The sequence below is a fragment of the Oncorhynchus mykiss genome, chromosome 16, assembly GCF_057628025.1.
Source record: "Oncorhynchus mykiss isolate SJ-2025 chromosome 16, ASM5762802v1, whole genome shotgun sequence".
Taxonomy (NCBI): domain Eukaryota; kingdom Metazoa; phylum Chordata; class Actinopteri; order Salmoniformes; family Salmonidae; genus Oncorhynchus; species Oncorhynchus mykiss.
This window is the reverse complement of record NC_143037.1, coordinates 73,721,306-73,745,674: the sequence shown is the minus strand read 5'-3', so window position 1 is coordinate 73,745,674 and position 24,369 is coordinate 73,721,306. Positions and strand designations below refer to the sequence as shown.

Below are 24,369 nucleotides of genomic sequence, written 5' to 3'. Positions count from 1 at the left end.
TACTATGCAAGCTAAGAAACTCAGCAACTCTGCCGTTTGACAAAGTTCCCCACCATATTGTAGGTTAATTACTTACACGAAATGATTCATCTGCTGTTTCAGACGTTTTTACAATTTTTAAGCTCCAGAGCCAAATGAGAAATGCAGTGTCCTCGAACGACCAACATTATGAAGAAATAGTGTATGATTCTGAATGTTCACTCATATCTCGCGACCCACCTATGACATGTTAATAACCGCTTTGGGTCCCAAATCATAGTTTAAGAATTCATGTCAGAGGTTCTTGAGTTTATTCATCTCGAGACCCAAATGAAAAATGTACTGTCCTCGAATGATCATAGTTACGAAGAAATAGTATGTGATTACCATTGATTACTGATATCTCGCTACCCACCTCTCACCAGTGTTGCCAACTTAGCGACTTTGTCGCTATATTTAGGAGGTATTCAGAAAAAAGACAAGAATCGACAGAAGAAAGTTCAATTGTAGTTCTAAACATACTTAGGGTGTTTTTTACTCACTTTTTGTCTCTCCCGAGACGTTATTCCTCTCTCCTACAGCGTCAATCACAATTACATCCACTTGGCCAATTATGAAAATGATGTGATGACGTCATTTAGCGACTTCTAGCTACTTTTAGGACCAGCAATAGCTACTTTCCTTCCTGAGGATTTGGCAACACTGCCTCTCACATGCTCAGGCCCACTTTGCGTCCCAAAACGTAGCTTAAGAAACCCTGTTGCTAGACAATTGAAGGTGTCTGTATCGTTTCCAATATTAGTAAAAGACATCTCTTTTGTGATGTGATTTTGCTAGACAGAGATGTGGGTTAAATTAATGAGACTGGTTTGATTCAAATAGGTGTGGGTGTTCACATCTGCAACATATATGACTTTTATGGGTGCTGTGGCTTAGTTGGTTAAAGTGCCTGTCTAGTAAACAGGAGATCCTGAGTTCAAATCTCAGCAGTACCTTTTTATTGTTCACATTGGTGGAGAAGGTCAGAGGGGAGGGCACTCAGGTTTTCTCACCAATGGGTTTAGAGAATTAGAGATGACGTGAGGAGGATGCAATTGAGATATTCCAATGTCACGGAAAAAGGGCACTTTTTGAATGAGAAAAAACCTACCGACTGTGTAAAGCTCCACTGTTTCTTCAGTTTATTCATTATCGAGACCAAAATGAAAAGAGTTTAGCCAGCTTGTGCACATCACTTTCACAGCTTTACAAAGCCAGCTCTTGAAGCCGGCCGTGATCGTATAGTGGTTAGTACTCTGCTTTGTGGTCGCAGCAACCCTGGTTCGAATCCGGGTCAAGGCAATGTAACTTTAGAAGGGTTGTTTTTTGAATGAGTTAATACTTACTATGCAAGCTAAGAAACTCAGCAACTCTGCCGTTTGACAAAGTTCCCCACCATATTGTAGGTTAATTACTTACACGAAATGATTCATCTGCTGTTTCAGACGTTTTTACAATTTTTAAGCTCCAGAGCCAAATGAGAAATGCAGTGTCCTCGAACGACCAACATTATGAAGAAATAGTGTATGATTCTGAATGTTCACTCATATCTCGCGACCCACCTATGACATGTTAATAACCGCTTTGGGTCCCAAATCATAGTTTAAGAATTAATGTCAGAGGTTCTTGAGTTTATTCATCTCGAGACCCAAATGAAAAATGTACTGTCCTCGAATGATCATAGTTACGAAGAAATAGTATGTGATTACCATTGATTACTGATATCTCGCTACCCACCTCTCACCAGTGTTGCCAACTTAGCGACTTTGTCGCTATATTTAGGAGGTATTCAGAAAAAAGACAAGAATCGACAGAAGAAAGTTCAATTGTAGTTCTAAACATACTTAGGGTGTTTTTTACTCACTTTTTGTCTCTCCCGAGACGTTATTCCTCTCTCCTACAGCGTCAATCACAATTACATCCACTTGGCCAATTATGAAAATTATGTGATGACGTCATTTAGCGACTTCTAGCTACTTTTAGGACCAGCAATAGCTACTTTCCTTCCTGAGGATTTGGCAACACTGCCTCTCACATGCTCAGGCCCACTTTGCGTCCCAAAACGTAGCTTAAGAAACCCTGTTGCTAGACAATTGAAGGTGTCTGTATCGTTTCCAATATTAGTAAAATACATCTCTTTTGTGATGTGATTTTGCTAGACAGAGATGTGGGTTAAATTAATGAGACTGGTTTGATTCAAATAGGTGTGGGTGTTCACATCTGCAACATATATGACTTTTAAGGGTGCTGTGGCTTAGTTGGTTAAAGTGCCTGTCTAGTAAACAGGAGATCCTGAGTTCAAATCTCAGCAGTACCTTTTTATTGTTCACATTGGTGGAGAAGGTCAGAGGGGAGGGCACTCAGGTTTTCTCACCAATGGGTTTAGAGAATTAGAGATGACGTGAGGAGGATGCAATTGAGATATTCCAATGTCACGGAAAAAGGGCACTTTTTGAATGAGAAAAAACCTACCGACTGTGTAAAGCTCCACTGTTTCTTCAGTTTATTCATTATCGAGACCAAAATGAAAAGAGTTTAGCCAGCTTGTGCACATCACTTTCACAGCCTATGTAGGCTTTACAAAGCCAGCTCTTGAAGCCGGCCGTGATCGTATAGTGGTTAGTACTCTGCGTTGTGGTCGCAGCAACCCCGGTTCGAATCCGGGTCACGGCACTGCAATGTAATTTTAGAAGGGTTGTTTTTTGAATGAGTTAAGACTAACTATGCAAGCTAAGAAACTCAGCAACTCTGCCGTTTGACAAAGTTCCCCACCATATTGTAGGTTAATTACTTACACGAAATGATTCATCTGCTGTTTCAGACGTTTTTAAAATTTTTAAGCTCCAGAGCCAAATGAGAAATGCAGTGTCCTCGAACGACCAACATTATGAAGAAATAGTATATGATTCTGAATGTTCACTCATATCTCGCGACCCACCTATGACATGTTAATAACCGCTTTGGGTCCCAAATCATAGTTTAAGAATTCATGTCAGAGGTTCTTGAGTTTATTCATCTCGAGACCCAAATGAAAAATGTACTGTCCTCGAATGATCATAGTTACGAAGAAATAGTATGTGATTAACATTGATTACTGATATCTCGCTACCCACCTCTCACCAGTGTTGCCAACTTAGCGACTTTGTCGCTATATTTAGTGAGTATTCAGAAAAAAGACAAGAATCGACAGAAGAAAGTTCAATTGTAGTTCTAAACATACTTAGGGTGTTTTTTACTCACTTTTTGTCTCTCCCGAGACGTTATTCCTCTCTCCTACAGCGTCAATCACAATTACATCCACTTGGCCAATTATGAAAATTATGTGATGACGTCATTTAGCGACTTCTAGCTACTTTTAGGACCAGCAATAGCTACTTTCCTTCCTGAGGATTTGGCAACACTGCCTCTCACATGCTCAGGCCCACTTTGCGTCCCAAAACGTAGCTTAAGAAACCCTGTTGCTAGACAATTGAAGGTGTCTGTATCGTTTCCAATATTAGTAAAAGACATCTCTTTTGTGATGTGATTTTGCTGGACAGAGATGTGGGTTAAATTAATGAGACTGGTTTGATTCAAATAGGTGTGGGTGTTCACATCTGCAACATATATGACTTTTATGGGTGCTGTGGCTTAGTTGGTTAAAGTACCTGTCTAGTAAACAGGAGATACTGAGTTCAAATCTCAGCAGTACCTTTTTATTGTTCACATTGGTGGAGAAGGTCAGAGGGGAGGGCACTCAGGTTTTCTCACCAATGGGTTTAGAGAATTAGAGATGACGTGAGGAGGATGCAATTGAGATATTCCAATGTCACGGAAAAAGGGCACTTTTTGAATGAGAAAAAACCTACCGACTGTGTAAAGCTCCACTGTTTCTTCAGTTTATTCATTATCGAGACCAAAATGAAAAGAGTTTAGCCAGCTTGTGCACATCACTTTCACAGCCTATGTAGGCTTTACAAAGCCAGATCTTGAAGCCGGCCGTGATCGTATAGTGGTTAGTACTCTGCGTTGTGGTCGCAGCAACCCCGGTTCGAATCCGGGTCACGGCACTGCAATGTAATTTTAGAAGGGTTGTTTTTTGAATGAGTTAAGACTTACTATGCAAGCTAAGAAACTCAGCAACTCTGCCGTTTGACAAAGTTCCCCACCATATTGTAGGTTAATTACTTACACGAAATGATTAATCTGCTGTTTCAGACGTTTTTACAATTTTTAAGCTCCAGAGCCAAATGAGAAATGCAGTGTCCTCGAACGACCAACATTATGAAGAAATAGTGTATGATTCTGAATGTTCACTCATATCTCGCGACCCACCTATGACATGTTAATAACCGCTTTGGGTCCCAAATCATAGTTTAAGAATTCATGTCAGAGGTTCTTGAGTTTATTCATCTCGAGACCCAAATGAAAAATGTACTGTCCTCGAATGATCATAGATACGAAGAAATAGTATGTGATTACCATTGATTACTGATATCTCGCTACCCACCTCTCACCAGTGTTGCCAACTTAGCGACTTTGTCGCTATATTTAGTGAGTATTCAGAAAAAAGACAAGAATCGACAGAAGAAAGTTCAATTGTAGTTCTAAACATACTTAGGGTGTTTTTTACTCACTTTTTGTCTCTCCCGAGACGTTATTCCTCTCTCCTACAGCGTCAATCACAATTACATCCACTTGGCCAATTATGAAAATTATGTGATGACGTCATTTAGCGACTTCTAGCTACTTTTAGGACCAGCAATAGCTACTTTCCTTCCTGAGGATTTGGCAACACTGCCTCTCACATGCTCAGGCCCACTTTGCGTCCCAAAACGTAGCTTAAGAAACCCTGTTGCTAGACAATTGAAGGTGTCTGTATCGTTTCCAATATTAGTAAAAGACATCTCTTTTGTGATGTGATTTTGCTAGACAGAGATGTGGGTTAAATTAATGAGACTGGTTTGATTCAAATAGGTGTGGGTGTTCACATCTGCAACATATACGACTTTTATGGGTGCTGTGGCTTAGTTGGTTAAAGTGCCTGTCTAGTAAACAGGAGATCCTGAGTTCAAATCTCAGCAGTACCTTTTTATTGTTCACATTGGTGGAGAAGGTCAGAGGGGAGGGCACTCAGGTTTTCTCACCAATGGGTTTAGAGAATTAGAGATGACGTGAGGAGGATGCAATTGAGATATTCCAATGTCACGGAAAAAGGGCACTTTTTGAATGAGAACAAACCTACCGACTGTGTAAAGCTCCATGGTTTCTTCAGTTTATTCATTATCGAGACCAAAATGAAAAGAGTTTAGCCAGCTTGTGCACATCACTTTCACAGCCTATGTAGGCTTTACAAAGCCAGCTCTTGAAGCCGGCCGTGATCGTATAGTGGTTAGTACTCTGCGTTGTGGTCGCAGCAACCCCGGTTCGAATCCGGGTCACGGCACTGCAATGTAATTTTAGAAGGGTTGTTTTTTGAATGAGTTAAGACTTACTATGCAAGCTAAGAAACTCAGCAACTCTGCCGTTTGACAAAGTTCCCCACCATATTGTAGGTTAATTACTTACACGAAATGATTCATCTGCTGTTTCAGACGTTTTTACCATTTTTAAGCTCCAGAGCCAAATGAGAAATGCAGTGTCCTCGAACGACCAACATTATGAAGAAATAGTGTATGATTCTGAATGTTCACTCATATCTCGCGACCCACCTATGACATGTTAATAACCGCTTTGGGTCCCAAATCATAGTTTAAGAATTCATGTCAGAGGTTCTTGAGTTTATTCATCTCGAGACCCAAATGAAAAATGTACTGTCCTCGAATGATCATAGTTACGAAGAAATAGTATGTGATTACCATTGATTACTGATATCTCGCTACCCACCTCTCACCAGTGTTGCCAACTTAGCGACTTTGTCGCTATATTTAGTGAGTATTCAGAAAAAAGACAAGAATCGACAGAAGAAAGTTCAATTGTAGTTCTAAACATACTTAGGGTGTTTTTTACTCACTTTTTGTCTCTCCCGAGACGTTATTCCTCTCTCCTACAGCGTCAATCACAATTACATCCACTTGGCCAATTATGAAAATTATGTGATGACGTCATTTAGCGACTTCTAGCTACTTTTAGGACCAGCAATAGCTACTTTCCTTCCTGAGGATTTGGCAACACTGCCTCTCACATGCTCAGGCCCACTTTGCGTCCCAAAACGTAGCTTAAGAAACCCTGTTGCTAGACAATTGAAGGTGTCTGTATCGTTTCCAATATTAGTAAAAGACATCTCTTTTGTGATGTGATTTTGCTAGACAGAGATGTGGGTTAAATTAATGAGACTGGTTTGATTCAAATAGGTGTGGGTGTTCACATCTGCAACATATACGACTTTTATGGGTGCTGTGGCTTAGTTGGTTAAAGTGCCTGTCTAGTAAACAGGAGATCCTGAGTTCAAATCTCAGCAGTACCTTTTTATTGTTCACATTGGTGGAGAAGGTCAGAGGGGAGGGCACTCAGGTTTTCTCACCAATGGGTTTAGAGAATTAGAGATGACGTGAGGAGGATGCAATTGAGATATTCCAATGTCACGGAAAAAGGGCACTTTTTGAATGAGAACAAACCTACCGACTGTGTAAAGCTCCATGGTTTCTTCAGTTTATTCATTATCGAGACCAAAATGAAAAGAGTTTAGCCAGCTTGTGCACATCACTTTCACAGCCTATGTAGGCTTTACAAAGCCAGCTCTTGAAGCCGGCCGTGATCGTATAGTGGTTAGTACTCTGCGTTGTGGTCGCAGCAACCCCGGTTCGAATCCGGGTCACGGCACTGCAATGTAATTTTAGAAGGGTTGTTTTTTGAATGAGTTAAGACTTACTATGCAAGCTAAGAAACTCAGCAACTCTGCCGTTTGACAAAGTTCCCCACCATATTGTAGGTTAATTACTTACACGAAATGATTCATCTGCTGTTTCAGACGTTTTTACCATTTTTAAGCTCCAGAGCCAAATGAGAAATGCAGTGTCCTCGAACGACCAACATTATGAAGAAATAGTGTATGATTCTGAATGTTCACTCATATCTCGCGACCCACCTATGACATGTTAATAACCGCTTTGGGTCCCAAATCATAGTTTAAGAATTCATGTCAGAGGTTCTTGAGTTTATTCATCTCGAGACCCAAATGAAAAATGTACTGTCCTCGAATGATCATAGTTACGAAGAAATAGTATGTGATTACCATTGATTACTGATATCTCGCTACCCACCTCTCACCAGTGTTGCCAACTTAGCGACTTTGTCGCTATATTTAGTGAGTATTCAGAAAAAAGACAAGAATCGACAGAAGAAAGTTCAATTGTAGTTCTAAACATACTTAGGGTGTTTTTTACTCACTTTTTGTCTCTCCCGAGACGTTATTCCTCTCTCCTACAGCGTCAATCACAATTACATCCACTTGCCAATTATGAAAATTATGTGATGACGTCATTTAGCGACTTCTAGCTACTTTTAGGACCAGCAATAGCTACTTTCCTTCCTGAGGATTTGGCAACACTGCCTCTCACATGCTCAGGCCCACTTTGCGTCCCAAAACGTAGCTTAAGAAACCCTGTTGCTAGACAATTGAAGGTGTCTGTATCGTTTCCAATATTAGTAAAAGACATCTCTTTTGTGATGTGATTTTGCTAGACAGAGATGTGGGTTAAATTAATGAGACTGGTTTGATTCAAATAGGTGTTGGTGTTCACATCTGCAACATATATGACTTTTATGGGTGCTGTGGCTTAGTTGGTTAAAGTGCCTGTCTAGTAAACAGGAGATCCTGAGTTCAAATCTCAGTAGTACCTTTTTATTGTTCACATTGGTGGAGAAGGTCAGAGGGGAGGGCACTCAGGTTTTCTCACCAATGGGTTTAGAGAATTAGAGATGACGTGAGGAGGATGCAATTGAGATATTCCAATGTCACGGAAAAAGGGCACTTTTTGAATGAGAACAAACCTACCGACTGTGTAAAGCTCCATGGTTTCTTCAGTTTATTCATTATCGAGACCAAAATGAAAAGAGTTTAGCCAGCTTGTGCACATCACTTTCACAGCCTATGTAGGCTTTACAAAGCCAGCTCTTGAAGCCGGCCGTGATCGTATAGTGGTTAGTACTCTGCGTTGTGGTCGCAGCAACCCCGGTTCGAATCCGGGTCACGGCACTGCAATGTAATTTTAGAAGGGTTGTTTTTTGAATGAGTTAAGACTTACTATGCAAGCTAAGAAACTCAGCAACTCTGCCGTTTGACAAAGTTCCCCACCATATTGTAGGTTAATTACTTACACGAAATGATTCATCTGCTGTTTCAGACGTTTTTACCATTTTTAAGCTCCAGAGCCAAATGAGAAATGCAGTGTCCTCGAACGACCAACATTATGAAGAAATAGTGTATGATTCTGAATGTTCACTCATATCTCGCGACCCACCTATGACATGTTAATAACCGCTTTGGGTCCCAAATCATAGTTTAAGAATTCATGTCAGAGGTTCTTGAGTTTATTCATCTCGAGACCCAAATGAAAAATGTACTGTCCTCGAATGATCATAGTTACGAAGAAATAGTATGTGATTACCATTGATTACTGATATCTCGCTACCCACCTCTCACCAGTGTTGCCAACTTAGCGACTTTGTCGCTATATTTAGTGAGTATTCAGAAAAAAGACAAGAATCGACAGAAGAAAGTTCAATTGTAGTTCTAAACATACTTAGGGTGTTTTTTACTCACTTTTTGTCTCTCCCGAGACGTTATTCCTCTCTCCTACAGCGTCAATCACAATTACATCCACTTGCCAATTATGAAAATTATGTGATGACGTCATTTAGCGACTTCTAGCTACTTTTAGGACCAGCAATAGCTACTTTCCTTCCTGAGGATTTGGCAACACTGCCTCTCACATGCTCAGGCCCACTTTGCGTCCCAAAACGTAGCTTAAGAAACCCTGTTGCTAGACAATTGAAGGTGTCTGTATCGTTTCCAATATTAGTAAAAGACATCTCTTTTGTGATGTGATTTTGCTAGACAGAGATGTGGGTTAAATTAATGAGACTGGTTTGATTCAAATAGGTGTTGGTGTTCACATCTGCAACATATATGACTTTTATGGGTGCTGTGGCTTAGTTGGTTAAAGTGCCTGTCTAGTAAACAGGAGATCCTGAGTTCAAATCTCAGTAGTACCTTTTTATTGTTCACATTGGTGGAGAAGGTCAGAGGGGAGGGCACTCAGGTTTTCTCACCAATGGGTTTAGAGAATTAGAGATGACGTGAGGAGGATGCAATTGAGATATTCCAATGTCACGGAAAAAGGGCACTTTTTGAATGAGAACAAACCTACCGACTGTGTAAAGCTCCATGGTTTCTTCAGTTTATTCATTATCGAGACCAAAATGAAAAGAGTTTAGCCAGCTTGTGCACATCACTTTCACAGCCTATGTAGGCTTTACAAAGCCAGCTCCTGAAGCCGGCCGTGATCGTATAGTGGTTAGTACTCTGCGTTGTGGTCGCAGCAACCCCGGTTCGAATCCGGGTCACGGCACTGCAATGTAATTTTAGAAGGGTTGTTTTTTGAATGAGTTAAGACTTACTATGCAAGCTAAGAAACTCAGCAACTCTGCCGTTTGACAAAGTTCCCCACCATATTGTAGGTTAATTACTTACACGAAATGATTCATCTGCTGTTTCAGACGTTTTTACCATTTTTAAGCTCCAGAGCCAAATGAGAAATGCAGTGTCCTCGAACGACCAACATTATGAAGAAATAGTGTATGATTCTGAATGTTCACTCATATCTCGCGACCCACCTATGACATGTTAATAACCGCTTTGGGTCCCAAATCATAGTTTAAGAATTCATGTCAGAGGTTCTTGAGTTTATTCATCTCGAGACCCAAATGAAAAATGTACTGTCCTCGAATGATCATAGTTACGAAGAAATAGTATGTGATTACCATTGATTACTGATATCTCGCTACCCACCTCTCACCAGTGTTGCCAACTTAGCGACTTTGTCGCTATATTTAGTGAGTATTCAGAAAAAAGACAAGAATCGACAGAAGAAAGTTCAATTGTAGTTCTAAACATACTTAGGGTGTTTTTTACTCACTTTTTGTCTCTCCCGAGACGTTATTCCTCTCTCCTACAGCGTCAATCACAATTACATCCACTTGCCAATTATGAAAATTATGTGATGACGTCATTTAGCGACTTCTAGCTACTTTTAGGACCAGCAATAGCTACTTTCCTTCCTGAGGATTTGGCAACACTGCCTCTCACATGCTCAGGCCCACTTTGCGTCCCAAAACGTAGCTTAAGAAACCCTGTTGCTAGACAATTGAAGGTGTCTGTATCGTTTCCAATATTAGTAAAATACATCTCTTTTGTGATGTGATTTTGCTAGACAGAGATGTGGGTTAAATTAATGAGACTGGTTTGATTCAAATAGGTGTTGGTGTTCACATCTGCAACATATATGACTTTTATGGGTGCTGTGGCTTAGTTGGTTAAAGTGCCTGTCTAGTAAACAGGAGATCCTGAGTTCAAATCTCAGTAGTACCTTTTTATTGTTCACATTGGTGGAGAAGGTCAGAGGGGAGGGCACTCAGGTTTTCTCACCAATGGGTTTAGAGAATTAGAGATGACGTGAGGAGGATGCAATTGAGATATTCCAATGTCACGGAAAAAGGGCACTTTTTGAATGAGAACAAACCTACCGACTGTGTAAAGCTCCATGGTTTCTTCAGTTTATTCATTATCGAGACCAAAATGAAAAGAGTTTAGCCAGCTTGTGCACATCACTTTCACAGCCTATGTAGGCTTTACAAAGCCAGCTCTTGAAGCCGGCCGTGATCGTATAGTGGTTAGTACTCTGCGTTGTGGTCGCAGCAACCCCGGTTCGAATCCGGGTCACGGCACTGCAATGTAATTTTAGAAGGGTTGTTTTTTGAATGAGTTAAGACTTACTATGCAAGCTAAGAAACTCAGCAACTCTGCCGTTTGACAAAGTTCCCCACCATATTGTAGGTTAATTACTTACACGAAATGATTCATCTGCTGTTTCAGACGTTTTTACCATTTTTAAGCTCCAGAGCCAAATGAGAAATGCAGTGTCCTCGAACGACCAACATTATGAAGAAATAGTGTATGATTCTGAATGTTCACTCATATCTCGCGACCCACCTATGACATGTTAATAACCGCTTTGGGTCCCAAATCATAGTTTAAGAATTCATGTCAGAGGTTCTTGAGTTTATTCATCTCGAGACCCAAATGAAAAATGTACTGTCCTCGAATGATCATAGTTACGAAGAAATAGTATGTGATTACCATTGATTACTGATATCTCGCTACCCACCTCTCACCAGTGTTGCCAACTTAGCGACTTTGTCGCTATATTTAGTGAGTATTCAGAAAAAAGACAAGAATCGACAGAAGAAAGTTCAATTGTAGTTCTAAACATACTTAGGGTGTTTTTTACTCACTTTTTGTCTCTCCCGAGACGTTATTCCTCTCTCCTACAGCGTCAATCACAATTACATCCACTTGCCAATTATGAAAATTATGTGATGACGTCATTTAGCGACTTCTAGCTACTTTTAGGACCAGCAATAGCTACTTTCCTTCCTGAGGATTTGGCAACACTGCCTCTCACATGCTCAGGCCCACTTTGCGTCCCAAAACGTAGCTTAAGAAACCCTGTTGCTAGACAATTGAAGGTGTCTGTATCGTTTCCAATATTAGTAAAAGACATCTCTTTTGTGATGTGATTTTGCTAGACAGAGATGTGGGTTAAATTAATGAGACTGGTTTGATTCAAATAGGTGTTGGTGTTCACATCTGCAACATATATGACTTTTATGGGTGCTGTGGCTTAGTTGGTTAAAGTGCCTGTCTAGTAAACAGGAGATCCTGAGTTCAAATCTCAGTAGTACCTTTTTATTGTTCACATTGGTGGAGAAGGTCAGAGGGGAGGGCACTCAGGTTTTCTCACCAATGGGTTTAGAGAATTAGAGATGACGTGAGGAGGATGCAATTGAGATATTCCAATGTCACGGAAAAAGGGCACTTTTTGAATGAGAACAAACCTACCGACTGTGTAAAGCTCCATGGTTTCTTCAGTTTATTCATTATCGAGACCAAAATGAAAAGAGTTTAGCCAGCTTGTGCACATCACTTTCACAGCCTATGTAGGCTTTACAAAGCCAGCTCTTGAAGCCGGCCGTGATCGTATAGTGGTTAGTACTCTGCGTTGTGGTCGCAGCAACCCCGGTTCGAATCCGGGTCACGGCACTGCAATGTAATTTTAGAAGGGTTGTTTTTTGAATGAGTTAAGACTTACTATGCAAGCTAAGAAACTCAGCAACTCTGCCGTTTGACAAAGTTCCCCACCATATTGTAGGTTAATTACTTACACGAAATGATTAATCTGCTGTTTCAGACGTTTTTACCATTTTTAAGCTCCAGAGCCAAATGAGAAATGCAGTGTCCTCGAACGACCAACATTATGAAGAAATAGTGTATGATTCTGAATGTTCACTCATATCTCGCGACCCACCTATGACATGTTAATAACCGCTTTGGGTCCCAAATCATAGTTTAAGAATTCATGTCAGAGGTTCTTGAGTTTATTCATCTCGAGACCCAAATGAAAAATGTACTGTCCTCGAATGATCATAGTTACGAAGAAATAGTATGTGATTACCATTGATTACTGATATCTCGCTACCCACCTCTCACCAGTGTTGCCAACTTAGCGACTTTGTCGCTATATTTAGTGAGTATTCAGAAAAAAGACAAGAATCGACAGAAGAAAGTTCAATTGTAGTTCTAAACATACTTAGGGTGTTTTTTACTCACTTTTTGTCTCTCCCGAGACGTTATTCCTCTCTCCTACAGCGTCAATCACAATTACATCCACTTGCCAATTATGAAAATTATGTGATGACGTCATTTAGCGACTTCTAGCTACTTTTAGGACCAGCAATAGCTACTTTCCTTCCTGAGGATTTGGCAACACTGCCTCTCACATGCTCAGGCCCACTTTGCGTCCCAAAACGTAGCTTAAGAAACCCTGTTGCTAGACAATTGAAGGTGTCTGTATCGTTTCCAATATTAGTAAAATACATCTCTTTTGTGATGTGATTTTGCTAGACAGAGATGTGGGTTAAATTAATGAGACTGGTTTGATTCAAATAGGTGTTGGTGTTCACATCTGCAACATATATGACTTTTATGGGTGCTGTGGCTTAGTTGGTTAAAGTGCCTGTCTAGTAAACAGGAGATCCTGAGTTCAAATCTCAGTAGTACCTTTTTATTGTTCACATTGGTGGAGAAGGTCAGAGGGGAGGGCACTCAGGTTTTCTCACCAATGGGTTTAGAGAATTAGAGATGACGTGAGGAGGATGCAATTGAGATATTCCAATGTCACGGAAAAAGGGCACTTTTTGAATGAGAACAAACCTACCGACTGTGTAAAGCTCCATGGTTTCTTCAGTTTATTCATTATCGAGACCAAAATGAAAAGAGTTTAGCCAGCTTGTGCACATCACTTTCACAGCCTATGTAGGCTTTACAAAGCCAGCTCTTGAAGCCGGCCGTGATCGTATAGTGGTTAGTACTCTGCGTTGTGGTCGCAGCAACCCCGGTTCGAATCCGGGTCACGGCACTGCAATGTAATTTTAGAAGGGTTGTTTTTTGAATGAGTTAAGACTTACTATGCAAGCTAAGAAACTCAGCAACTCTGCCGTTTGACAAAGTTCCCCACCATATTGTAGGTTAATTACTTACACGAAATGATTCATCTGCTGTTTCAGACGTTTTTACCATTTTTAAGCTCCAGAGCCAAATGAGAAATGCAGTGTCCTCGAACGACCAACATTATGAAGAAATAGTGTATGATTCTGAATGTTCACTCATATCTCGCGACCCACCTATGACATGTTAATAACCGCTTTGGGTCCCAAATCATAGTTTAAGAATTCATGTCAGAGGTTCTTGAGTTTATTCATCTCGAGACCCAAATGAAAAATGTACTGTCCTCGAATGATCATAGTTACGAAGAAATAGTATGTGATTACCATTGATTACTGATATCTCGCTACCCACCTCTCACCAGTGTTGCCAACTTAGCGACTTTGTCGCTATATTTAGTGAGTATTCAGAAAAAAGACAAGAATCGACAGAAGAAAGTTCAATTGTAGTTCTAAACATACTTAGGGTGTTTTTTACTCACTTTTTGTCTCTCCCGAGACGTTATTCCTCTCTCCTACAGCGTCAATCACAATTACATCCACTTGCCAATTATGAAAATTATGTGATGACGTCATTTAGCGACTTCTAGCTACTTTTAGGACCAGCAATAGCTACTTTCCTTCCTGAGGATTTGGCAACACTGCCTCTCACATGCTCAGGCCCACTTTGCGTCCCAAAACGTAGCTTAAGAAACCCTGTTGCTAGACAATTGAAGGTGTCTGTATCGTTTCCAATATTAGTAAAATACATCTCTTTTGTGATGTGATTTTGCTAGACAGAGATGTGGGTTAAATTAATGAGACTGGTTTGATTCAAATAGGTGTTGGTGTTCACATCTACAACATATATGACTTTTATGGGTGCTGTGGCTTAGTTGGTTAAAGTGCCTGTCTAGTAAACAGGAGATCCTGAGTTCAAATCTCAGTAGTACCTTTTTATTGTTCACATTGGTGGAGAAGGTCAGAGGGGAGGGCACTCAGGTTTTCTCACCAATGGGTTTAGAGAATTAGAGATGACGTGAGGAGGATGCAATTGAGATATTCCAATGTCACGGAAAAAGGGCACTTTTTGAATGAGAACAAACCTACCGACTGTGTAAAGCTCCATGGTTTCTTCAGTTTATTCATTATCGAGACCAAAATGAAAAGAGTTTAGCCAGCTTGTGCACATCACTTTCACAGCCTATGTAGGCTTTACAAAGCCAGCTCTTGAAGCCGGCCGTGATCGTATAGTGGTTAGTACTCTGCGTTGTGGTCGCAGCAACCCCGGTTCGAATCCGGGTCACGGCACTGCAATGTAATTTTAGAAGGGTTGTTTTTTGAATGAGTTAAGACTTACTATGCAAGCTAAGAAACTCAGCAACTCTGCCGTTTGACAAAGTTCCCCACCATATTGTAGGTTAATTACTTACACGAAATGATTCATCTGCTGTTTCAGACGTTTTTACCATTTTTAAGCTCCAGAGCCAAATGAGAAATGCAGTGTCCTCGAACGACCAACATTATGAAGAAATAGTGTATGATTCTGAATGTTCACTCATATCTCGCGACCCACCTATGACATGTTAATAACCGCTTTGGGTCCCAAATCATAGTTTAAGAATTCATGTCAGAGGTTCTTGAGTTTATTCATCTCGAGACCCAAATGAAAAATGTACTGTCCTCGAATGATCATAGTTACGAAGAAATAGTATGTGATTACCATTGATTACTGATATCTCGCTACCCACCTCTCACCAGTGTTGCCAACTTAGCGACTTTGTCGCTATATTTAGTGAGTATTCAGAAAAAAGACAAGAATCGACAGAAGAAAGTTCAATTGTAGTTCTAAACATACTTAGGGTGTTTTTTACTCACTTTTTGTCTCTCCCGAGACGTTATTCCTCTCTCCTACAGCGTCAATCACAATTACATCCACTTGCCAATTATGAAAATTATGTGATGACGTCATTTAGCGACTTCTAGCTACTTTTAGGACCAGCAATAGCTACTTTCCTTCCTGAGGATTTGGCAACACTGCCTCTCACATGCTCAGGCCCACTTTGCGTCCCAAAACGTAGCTTAAGAAACCCTGTTGCTAGACAATTGAAGGTGTCTGTATCGTTTCCAATATTAGTAAAATACATCTCTTTTGTGATGTGATTTTGCTAGACAGAGATGTGGGTTAAATTAATGAGACTGGTTTGATTCAAATAGGTGTTGGTGTTCACATCTGCAACAGATATGACTTTTATGGGTGCTGTGGCTTAGTTGGTTAAAGTGCCTGTCTAGTAAACAGGAGATCCTGAGTTCAAATCTCAGTAGTACCTTTTTATTGTTCACATTGGTGGAGAAGGTCAGAGGGGAGGGCACTCAGGTTTTCTCACCAATGGGTTTAGAGAATTAGAGATGACGTGAGGAGGATGCAATTGAGATATTCCAATGTCACGGAAAAAGGGCACTTTTTGAATGAGAACAAACCTACCGACTGTGTAAAGCTCCACTGTTTCTTCAGTTTATTCATTATCGAGACCAAAATGAAAAGAGTTTAGCCAGCTTGTGCACATCACTTTCACAGCCTATGTAGGCTTTACAAAGCCAGCTCTTGTAGCCGGCCGTGATCGTATAGTGGTTAGTACTCTGCGTTGTGGTCGCACGGTTCGAATCTGGGTCACGGCACTGCAATGTAATTTTAGAAGGGTTGTTTTTTGAATGAGTTAAGACTTACTATGCAAGCTAAGAAACTCAGCAACTCTGCCGTTTGACAAAGTTCCCCACCATATTGTAGGTTAATTACTTACACGAAATGATTCATCTGCTGTTTCAGACGTTTTTACAATTTTTAAGCTTCAGAGCCAAATGAGAAATGCAGTGTCCTCGAACGACCAACATTATGAAGAAATAGTGTATGATTCTGAATGTTCACTCATATCTCGCGACCCACCTATGACATGTTAATAACCGCTTTGGGTCCCAAATCATAGTTTAAGAATTCATGTCAGAGGTTCTTGAGTTTATTCATCTCGAGACCCAAATGAAAAATGTACTGTCCTCGAATGATCATAGTTACGAAGAAATAGTATGTGATTACCATTGATTACTGATATCTCGCTACCCACCTCTCACCAGTGTTGCCAACTTAGCGACTTTGTCGCTATATTTAGTGAGTATTCAGAAAAAAGACAAGAATCGACAGAAGAAAGTTCAATTGTAGTTCTAAACATACTTAGGGTGTTTTTTACTCACTTTTTGTCTCTCCCGAGACGTTATTCCTCTCTCCTACAGCGTCAATCACAATTACATCCACTTGCCAATTATGAAAATTATGTGATGACGTCATTTAGCGACTTCTAGCTACTTTTAGGACCAGCAATAGCTACTTTCCTTCCTGAGGATTTGGCAACACTGCCTCTCACATGCTCAGGCCCACTTTGCGTCCCAAAACGTAGCTTAAGAAACCCTGTTGCTAGACAATTGAAGGTGTCTGTATCGTTTCCAATATTAGTAAAATACATCTCTTTTGTGATGTGATTTTGCTAGACAGAGATGTGGGTTAAATTAATGAGACTGGTTTGATTCAAATAGGTGTTGGTGTTCACATCTGCAACAGATATGACTTTTATGGGTGCTGTGGCTTAGTTGGTTAAAGTGCCTGTCTAGTAAACAGGAGATCCTGAGTTCAAATCTCAGTAGTACCTTTTTATTGTTCACATTGGTGGAGAAGGTCAGAGGGGAGGGCACTCAGGTTTTCTCACCAATGGGTTTAGAGAATTAGAGATGACGTGAGGAGGATGCAATTGAGATATTCCAATGTCACGGAAAAAGGGCACTTTTTGAATGAGAACAAACCTACCGACTGTGTAAAGCTCCACTGTTTCTTCAGTTTATTCATTATCGAGACCAAAATGAAAAGAGTTTAGCCAGCTTGTGCACATCACTTTCACAGCCTATGTAGGCTTTACAAAGCCAGCTCTTGTAGCCGGCCGTGATCGTATAGTGGTTAGTACTCTGCGTTGTGGTCGCAGCAACCCCGGTTCGAATCTGGGTCACGGCACTGCAATGTAATTTTAGAAGGGTTGTTTTTTGAATGAGTTAAGACTTACTATGCAAGCTAAGAAACTCAGCAACTCTGCCGTTTGACAAAGTTCCCCACCATATTGTAGGTTAATTACTTACACGAAATGATTAATCTGCTGTTTCAGACGTTTTTACAATTTTTAAGCTCCAGAGCCAAATGAGAAATGCAGTGTCCTCGAACGACCAACATTATGAAGAAATAGTGTATGATTCTGAATGTTCACTCATATCTCGCGACCCACCTATGACATGTTAATAACCGCTTTGGGTCCCAAATCATAGTTTAAGAATTCATGTCAGAGGTTCTTGAGTTTATTCATCTCGAGACCCAAATGAAAAATGTACTGTCCTCGAATGATCATAGTTACGAAGAAATAGTATGTGATTACCATTGATTACTGATATCTCGCTACCCACCTCTCACCAGTGTTGCCAACTTAGCGACTTTGTCGCTATATTTAGGAGGTATTCAGAAAAAAGACAAGAATCGACAGAAGAAAGTTCAATTGTAGTTCTAAACATACTTAGGGTGTTTTTTACTCACTTTTTGTCTCTCCCGAGACGTTATTCCTCTCTCCTACAGCGTCAATCACAATTACATCCACTTGGCCAATTATGAAAATGATGTGATGACGTCATTTAGCGACTTCTAGCTACTTTTAGGACCAGCAATAGCTACTTTCCTTCCTGAGGATTTGGCAACACTGCCTCTCACATGCTCAGGCCCACTTTGCGTCCCAAAACGTAGCTTAAGAAACCCTGTTGCTAGACAATTGAAGGTGTCTGTATCGTTTCCAATATTAGTAAAAGACATCTCTTTTGTGATGTGATTTTGCTAGACAGAGATGTGGGTTAAATTAATGAGACTGGTTTGATTCAAATAGGTGTGGGTGTTCACATCTGCAACATATATGACTTTTATGGGTGCTGTGGCTTAGTTGGTTAAAGTGCCTGTCTAGTAAACAGGAGATCCTGAGTTCAAATCTCAGCAGTACCTTTTTATTGTTCACATTGGTGGAGAAGGTCAGAGGGGAGGGCACTCAGGTTTTCTCACCAATGGGTTTAGAGAATTAGAGATGACGTGAGGAGGATGCAATTGAGATATTCCAATGTCACGGAAAAAGGGCACTTTTTGAATGAGAAAAAACCTACCGACTGTGTAAAGCTCCACTGTTTCTTCAGTTTATTCATTATCGAGACCAAAATGAAAAGAGTTTAGCCAGCTTGTGCACATCACTTTCACAGCTTTACAAAGCCAGCTCTTGAAGCCGGCCGTGATCGTATAGTGGTTAGTACTCTGCGTTGTGGTCGCAGCAACCCCGGTTCGAATCCGGGTCAAGGCAATGTAACTTTAGAAGGGTTGTTTTTTGAATGAGTTAATACTTACTATGCAAGCTAAGAAACTCAGCAACTCTGCCGTTTGACAAAGTTCCCCACCATATTGTAGGTTAATTACTTACACGAAATGATTAATCTGCTGTTTCAGACGTTTTTACAATTTTTAAGCTCCAGAGCCAAATGAGAAATGCAGTGTCCTCGAACGACCAACATTATGAAGAAATAGTGTATGATTCTGAATGTTCACTCATATCTCGCGACCCACCTATGACATGTTAATAACCGCTTTGGGTCCCAAATCATAGTTTAAGAATTCATGTCAGAGGTTCTTGAGTTTATTCATCTCGAGACCCAAATGAAAAATGTACTGTCCTCGAATGATCATAGTTACGAAGAAATAGTATGTGATTACCATTGATTACTGATATCTCGCTACCCACCTCTCACCAGTGTTGCCAACTTAGCGACTTTGTCGCTATATTTAGGAGGTATTCAGAAAAAAGACAAGAATCGACAGAAGAAAGTTCAATTGTAGTTCTAAACATACTTAGGGTGTTTTTTACTCACTTTTTGTCTCTCCCGAGACGTTATTCCTCTCTCCTACAGCGTCAATCACAATTACATCCACTTGGCCAATTATGAAAATGATGTGATGACGTCATTTAGCGACTTCTAGCTACTTTTAGGACCAGCAATAGCTACTTTCCTTCCTGAGGATTTGGCAACACTGCCTCTCACATGCTCAGGCCCACTTTGCGTCCCAAAACGTAGCTTAAGAAACCCTGTTGCTAGACAATTGAAGGTGTCTGTATCGTTTCCAATATTAGTAAAAGACATCTCTTTTGTGATGTGATTTTGCTAGACAGAGATGTGGGTTAAATTAATGAGACTGGTTTGATTCAAATAGGTGTGGGTGTTCACATCTGCAACATATATGACTTTTATGGGTGCTGTGGCTTAGTTGGTTAAAGTGCCTGTCTAGTAAACAGGAGATCCTGAGTTCAAATCTCAGCAGTACCTTTTTATTGTTCACATTGGTGGAGAAGGTCAGAGGGGAGGGCACTCAGGTTTTCTCACCAATGGGTTTAGAGAATTAGAGATGACGTGAGGAGGATGCAATTGAGATATTCCAATGTCACGGAAAAAGGGCACTTTTTGAATGAGAAAAAACCTACCGACTGTGTAAAGCTCCACTGTTTCTTCAGTTTATTCATTATCGAGACCAAAATGAAAAGAGTTTAGCCAGCTTGTGCACATCACTTTCACAGCTTTACAAAGCCAGCTCTTGAAGCCGGCCGTGATCGTATAGTGGTTAGTACTCTGCGTTGTGGTCGCAGCAACCCCGGTTCGAATCCGGGTCAAGGCAATGTAACTTTAGAAGGGTTGTTTTTTGAATGAGTTAATACTTACTATGCAAGCTAAGAAACTCAGCAACTCTGCCGTTTGACAAAGTTCCCCACCATATTGTAGGTTAATTACTTACACGAAATGATTCATCTGCTGTTTCAGACGTTTTTACAATTTTTAAGCTCCAGAGCCAAATGAGAAATGCAGTGTCCTCGAACGACCAACATTATGAAGAAATAGTGTATGATTCTGAATGTTCACTCATATCTCGCGACCCACCTATGACATGTTAATAACCGCTTTGGGTCCCAAATCATAGTTTAAGAATTCATGTCAGAGGTTCTTGAGTTTATTCATCTCGAGACCCAAATGAAAAATGTACTGTCCTCGAATGATCATAGTTACGAAGAAATAGTATGTGATTACCATTGATTACTGATATCTCGCTACCCACCTCTCACCAGTGTTGCCAACTTAGCGACTTTGTCGCTATATTTAGGAGGTATTCAGAAAAAAGACAAGAATCGACAGAAGAAAGTTCAATTGTAGTTCTAAACATACTTAGGGTGTTTTTTACTCACTTTTTGTCTCTCCCGAGACGTTATTCCTCTCTCCTACAGCGTCAATCACAATTACATCCACTTGGCCAATTATGAAAATGATGTGATGACGTCATTTAGCGACTTCTAGCTACTTTTAGGACCAGCAATAGCTACTTTCCTTCCTGAGGATTTGGCAACACTGCCTCTCACATGCTCAGGCCCACTTTGCGTCCCAAAACGTAGCTTAAGAAACCCTGTTGCTAGACAATTGAAGGTGTCTGTATCGTTTCCAATATTAGTAAAAGACATCTCTTTTGTGATGTGATTTTGCTAGACAGAGATGTGGGTTAAATTAATGAGACTGGTTTGATTCAAATAGGTGTGGGTGTTCACATCTGCAACATATATGACTTTTATGGGTGCTGTGGCTTAGTTGGTTAAAGTGCCTGTCTAGTAAACAGGAGAACCTGAGTTCAAATCTCAGCAGTACCTTTTTATTGTTCACATTGGTGGAGAAGGTCAGAGGGGAGGGCACTCAGGTTTTCTCACCAATGGGTTTAGAGAATTAGAGATGACGTGAGGAGGATGCAATTGAGATATTCCAATGTCACGGAAAAAGGGCACTTTTTGAATGAGAAAAAACCTACCGACTGTGTAAAGCTCCACTGTTTCTTCAGTTTATTCATTATCGAGACCAAAATGAAAAGAGTTTAGCCAGCTTGTGCACATCACTTTCACAGCCTATGTAGGCTTTACAAAGCCAGCTCTTGTAGCCGGCCGTGATCGTATAGTGGTTAGTACTCTGCGTTGTGGTCGCAGCAACCCCGGTTCGAATCCGGGTCACGGCACTGCAATGTAATTTTAGAAGGGTTGTTTTTTGAATGAGTTAAGACTTACTATGCAAGCTAAGAAACTCAGCAACTCTGCCGTTTGACAAAGTTCCCCACCATATTGTAGGTTAATTACTTACACGAAATGATTAATCTGCTGTTTCAGACGTTTTTACAATTTTTAAGCTCCAGAGCCAAATGAGAAATGCAGTGTCCTCGAACGACCAACATTATGAAGAAATAGTGTATGATTCTGAATGTTCACTCATATCTCGCGACCCACCTATGACATGTTAATAACCGCTTTGGGTCCCAAATCATAGTTTAAGAATTCATGTCAGAGGTTCTTGAGTTTATTCATCTCGAGACCCAAATGAAAAATGTACTGTCCTCGAATGATCATAGTTACGAAGAAATAGTATGTGATTACCATTGATTACTGATATCTCGCTACCCACCTCTCACCAGTGTTGCCAACTTAGCGACTTTGTCGCTATATTTAGGAGGTATTCAGAAAAAAGACAAGAATCGACAGAAGAAAGTTCAATTGTAGTTCTAAACATACTTAGGGTGTTTTTTACTCACTTTTTGTCTCTCCCGAGACGTTATTCCTCTCTCCTACAGCGTCAATCACAATTACATCCACTTGGCCAATTATGAAAATGATGTGATGACGTCATTTAGCGACTTCTAGCTACTTTTAGGACCAGCAATAGCTACTTTCCTTCCTGAGGATTTGGCAACACTGCCTCTCACATGCTCAGGCCCACTTTGCGTCCCAAAACGTAGCTTAAGAAACCCTGTTGCTAGACAATTGAAGGTGTCTGTATCGTTTCCAATATTAGTAAAAGACATCTCTTTTGTGATGTGATTTTGCTAGACAGAGATGTGGGTTAAATTAATGAGACTGGTTTGATTCAAATAGGTGTGGGTGTTCACATCTGCAACATATATGACTTTTATGGGTGCTGTGGCTTAGTTGGTTAAAGTACCTGTCTAGTAAACAGGAGATCCTGAGTTCAAATCTCAGCAGTACCTTTTTATTGTTCACATTGGTGGAGAAGGTCAGAGGGGAGGGCACTCAGGTTTTCTCACCAATGGGTTTAGAGAATTAGAGATGACGTGAGGAGGATGCAATTGAGATATTCCAATGTCACGGAAAAAGGGCACTTTTTGAATGAGAAAAAACCTACCGACTGTGTAAAGCTCCACTGTTTCTTCAGTTTATTCATTATCGAGACCAAAATGAAAAGAGTTTAGCCAGCTTGTGCACATCACTTTCACAGCCTATGTAGGCTTTACAAAGCCAGATCTTGAAGCCGGCCGTGATCGTATAGTGGTTAGTACTCTGCGTTGTGGTCGCAGCAACCCCGGTTCGAATCCGGGTCACAGCACTGCAATGTAATTTTAGAAGGGTTGTTTTTTGAATGAGTTAAGACTTACTATGCAAGCTAAGAAACTCAGCAACTCTGCCGTTTGACAAAGTTCCCCACCATATTGTAGGTTAATTACTTACACGAAATGATTAATCTGCTGTTTCAGACGTTTTTACAATTTTTAAGCTCCAGAGCCAAATGAGAAATGCAGTGTCCTCGAACGACCAACATTATGAAGAAATAGTGTATGATTCTGAATGTTCACTCATATCTCGCGACCCACCTATGACATGTTAATAACCGCTTTGGGTCCCAAATCATAGTTTAAGAATTCATGTCAGAGGTTCTTGAGTTTATTCATCTCGAGACCCAAATGAAAAATGTACTGTCCTCGAATGATCATAGTTACGAAGAAATAGTATGTGATTACCATTGATTACTGATATCTCGCTACCCACCTCTCACCAGTGTTGCCAACTTAGCGACTTTGTCGCTATATTTAGGAGGTATTCAGAAAAAAGACAAGAATCGACAGAAGAAAGTTCAATTGTAGTTCTAAACATACTTAGGGTGTTTTTTACTCACTTTTTGTCTCTCCCGAGACGTTATTCCTCTCTCCTACAGCGTCAATCACAATTACATCCACTTGGCCAATTATGAAAATTATGTGATGACGTCATTTAGCGACTTCTAGCTACTTTTAGGACCAGCAATAGCTACTTTCCTTCCTGAGGATTTGGCAACACTGCCTCTCACATGCTCAGGCCCACTTTGCGTCCCAAAACGTAGCTTAAGAAACCCTGTTGCTAGACAATTGAAGGTGTCTGTATCGTTTCCAATATTAGTAAAAGACATCTCTTTTGTGATGTGATTTTGCTAGACAGAGATGTGGGTTAAATTAATGAGACTGGTTTGATTCAAATAGGTGTGGGTGTTCACATCTGCAACATATATGACTTTTATAGGTGCTGTGGCTTAGTTGGTTAAAGTGCCTGTCTAGTAAACAGGAGATCCTGAGTTCAAATCTCAGCAGTACCTTTTTATTGTTCACATTGGTGGAGAAGGTCAGAGGGGAGGGCACTCAGGTTTTCTCACCAATGG

The 24,369-nt window shown here is 40.5% G+C and overlaps 19 non-coding genes across 19 annotated transcripts; all 19 read left to right on the top strand.

Moving 5' to 3' along the window:
* The first annotated feature begins 900 nt into the window (after positions 1–900).
* Positions 901–974, top strand: trnat-agu (transfer RNA threonine (anticodon AGU)). Its single transcript has one exon. It is a non-coding gene; the product is annotated as a tRNA-Thr (tRNA).
* A 1,287-nt stretch (positions 975–2,261) lies between these two features.
* Positions 2,262–2,335, top strand: trnat-agu (transfer RNA threonine (anticodon AGU)). The gene has a single exon. It is a non-coding gene; the product is annotated as a tRNA-Thr (tRNA).
* A 284-nt stretch (positions 2,336–2,619) lies between these two features.
* On the top strand, positions 2,620–2,691 carry trnah-gug (transfer RNA histidin (anticodon GUG)). The gene has a single exon. It is a non-coding gene; the product is annotated as a tRNA-His (tRNA).
* A 1,304-nt stretch (positions 2,692–3,995) lies between these two features.
* trnah-gug (transfer RNA histidin (anticodon GUG)) lies at positions 3,996–4,067 on the top strand. Its single transcript has one exon. It is a non-coding gene; the product is annotated as a tRNA-His (tRNA).
* A 946-nt stretch (positions 4,068–5,013) lies between these two features.
* On the top strand, positions 5,014–5,087 carry trnat-agu (transfer RNA threonine (anticodon AGU)). The gene has a single exon. It is a non-coding gene; the product is annotated as a tRNA-Thr (tRNA).
* Positions 5,088–5,371: 284 nt separating this feature from the next.
* Positions 5,372–5,443, top strand: trnah-gug (transfer RNA histidin (anticodon GUG)). The gene has a single exon. It is a non-coding gene; the product is annotated as a tRNA-His (tRNA).
* Positions 5,444–6,389: 946 nt separating this feature from the next.
* trnat-agu (transfer RNA threonine (anticodon AGU)) lies at positions 6,390–6,463 on the top strand. The gene has a single exon. It is a non-coding gene; the product is annotated as a tRNA-Thr (tRNA).
* A 284-nt stretch (positions 6,464–6,747) lies between these two features.
* Positions 6,748–6,819, top strand: trnah-gug (transfer RNA histidin (anticodon GUG)). The gene has a single exon. It is a non-coding gene; the product is annotated as a tRNA-His (tRNA).
* Positions 6,820–8,122: 1,303 nt separating this feature from the next.
* trnah-gug (transfer RNA histidin (anticodon GUG)) lies at positions 8,123–8,194 on the top strand. Its single transcript has one exon. It is a non-coding gene; the product is annotated as a tRNA-His (tRNA).
* Positions 8,195–9,497: 1,303 nt separating this feature from the next.
* On the top strand, positions 9,498–9,569 carry trnah-gug (transfer RNA histidin (anticodon GUG)). Its single transcript has one exon. It is a non-coding gene; the product is annotated as a tRNA-His (tRNA).
* A 1,303-nt stretch (positions 9,570–10,872) lies between these two features.
* trnah-gug (transfer RNA histidin (anticodon GUG)) lies at positions 10,873–10,944 on the top strand. Its single transcript has one exon. It is a non-coding gene; the product is annotated as a tRNA-His (tRNA).
* Positions 10,945–12,247: 1,303 nt separating this feature from the next.
* On the top strand, positions 12,248–12,319 carry trnah-gug (transfer RNA histidin (anticodon GUG)). The gene has a single exon. It is a non-coding gene; the product is annotated as a tRNA-His (tRNA).
* A 1,303-nt stretch (positions 12,320–13,622) lies between these two features.
* Positions 13,623–13,694, top strand: trnah-gug (transfer RNA histidin (anticodon GUG)). The gene has a single exon. It is a non-coding gene; the product is annotated as a tRNA-His (tRNA).
* Positions 13,695–14,997: 1,303 nt separating this feature from the next.
* Positions 14,998–15,069, top strand: trnah-gug (transfer RNA histidin (anticodon GUG)). Its single transcript has one exon. It is a non-coding gene; the product is annotated as a tRNA-His (tRNA).
* Positions 15,070–18,758: 3,689 nt separating this feature from the next.
* trnat-agu (transfer RNA threonine (anticodon AGU)) lies at positions 18,759–18,832 on the top strand. The gene has a single exon. It is a non-coding gene; the product is annotated as a tRNA-Thr (tRNA).
* A 1,287-nt stretch (positions 18,833–20,119) lies between these two features.
* Positions 20,120–20,193, top strand: trnat-agu (transfer RNA threonine (anticodon AGU)). Its single transcript has one exon. It is a non-coding gene; the product is annotated as a tRNA-Thr (tRNA).
* Positions 20,194–21,480: 1,287 nt separating this feature from the next.
* trnat-agu (transfer RNA threonine (anticodon AGU)) lies at positions 21,481–21,554 on the top strand. Its single transcript has one exon. It is a non-coding gene; the product is annotated as a tRNA-Thr (tRNA).
* A 284-nt stretch (positions 21,555–21,838) lies between these two features.
* Positions 21,839–21,910, top strand: trnah-gug (transfer RNA histidin (anticodon GUG)). Its single transcript has one exon. It is a non-coding gene; the product is annotated as a tRNA-His (tRNA).
* A 2,322-nt stretch (positions 21,911–24,232) lies between these two features.
* On the top strand, positions 24,233–24,306 carry trnat-agu (transfer RNA threonine (anticodon AGU)). The gene has a single exon. It is a non-coding gene; the product is annotated as a tRNA-Thr (tRNA).
* Positions 24,307–24,369: the final 63 nt, after the last annotated feature.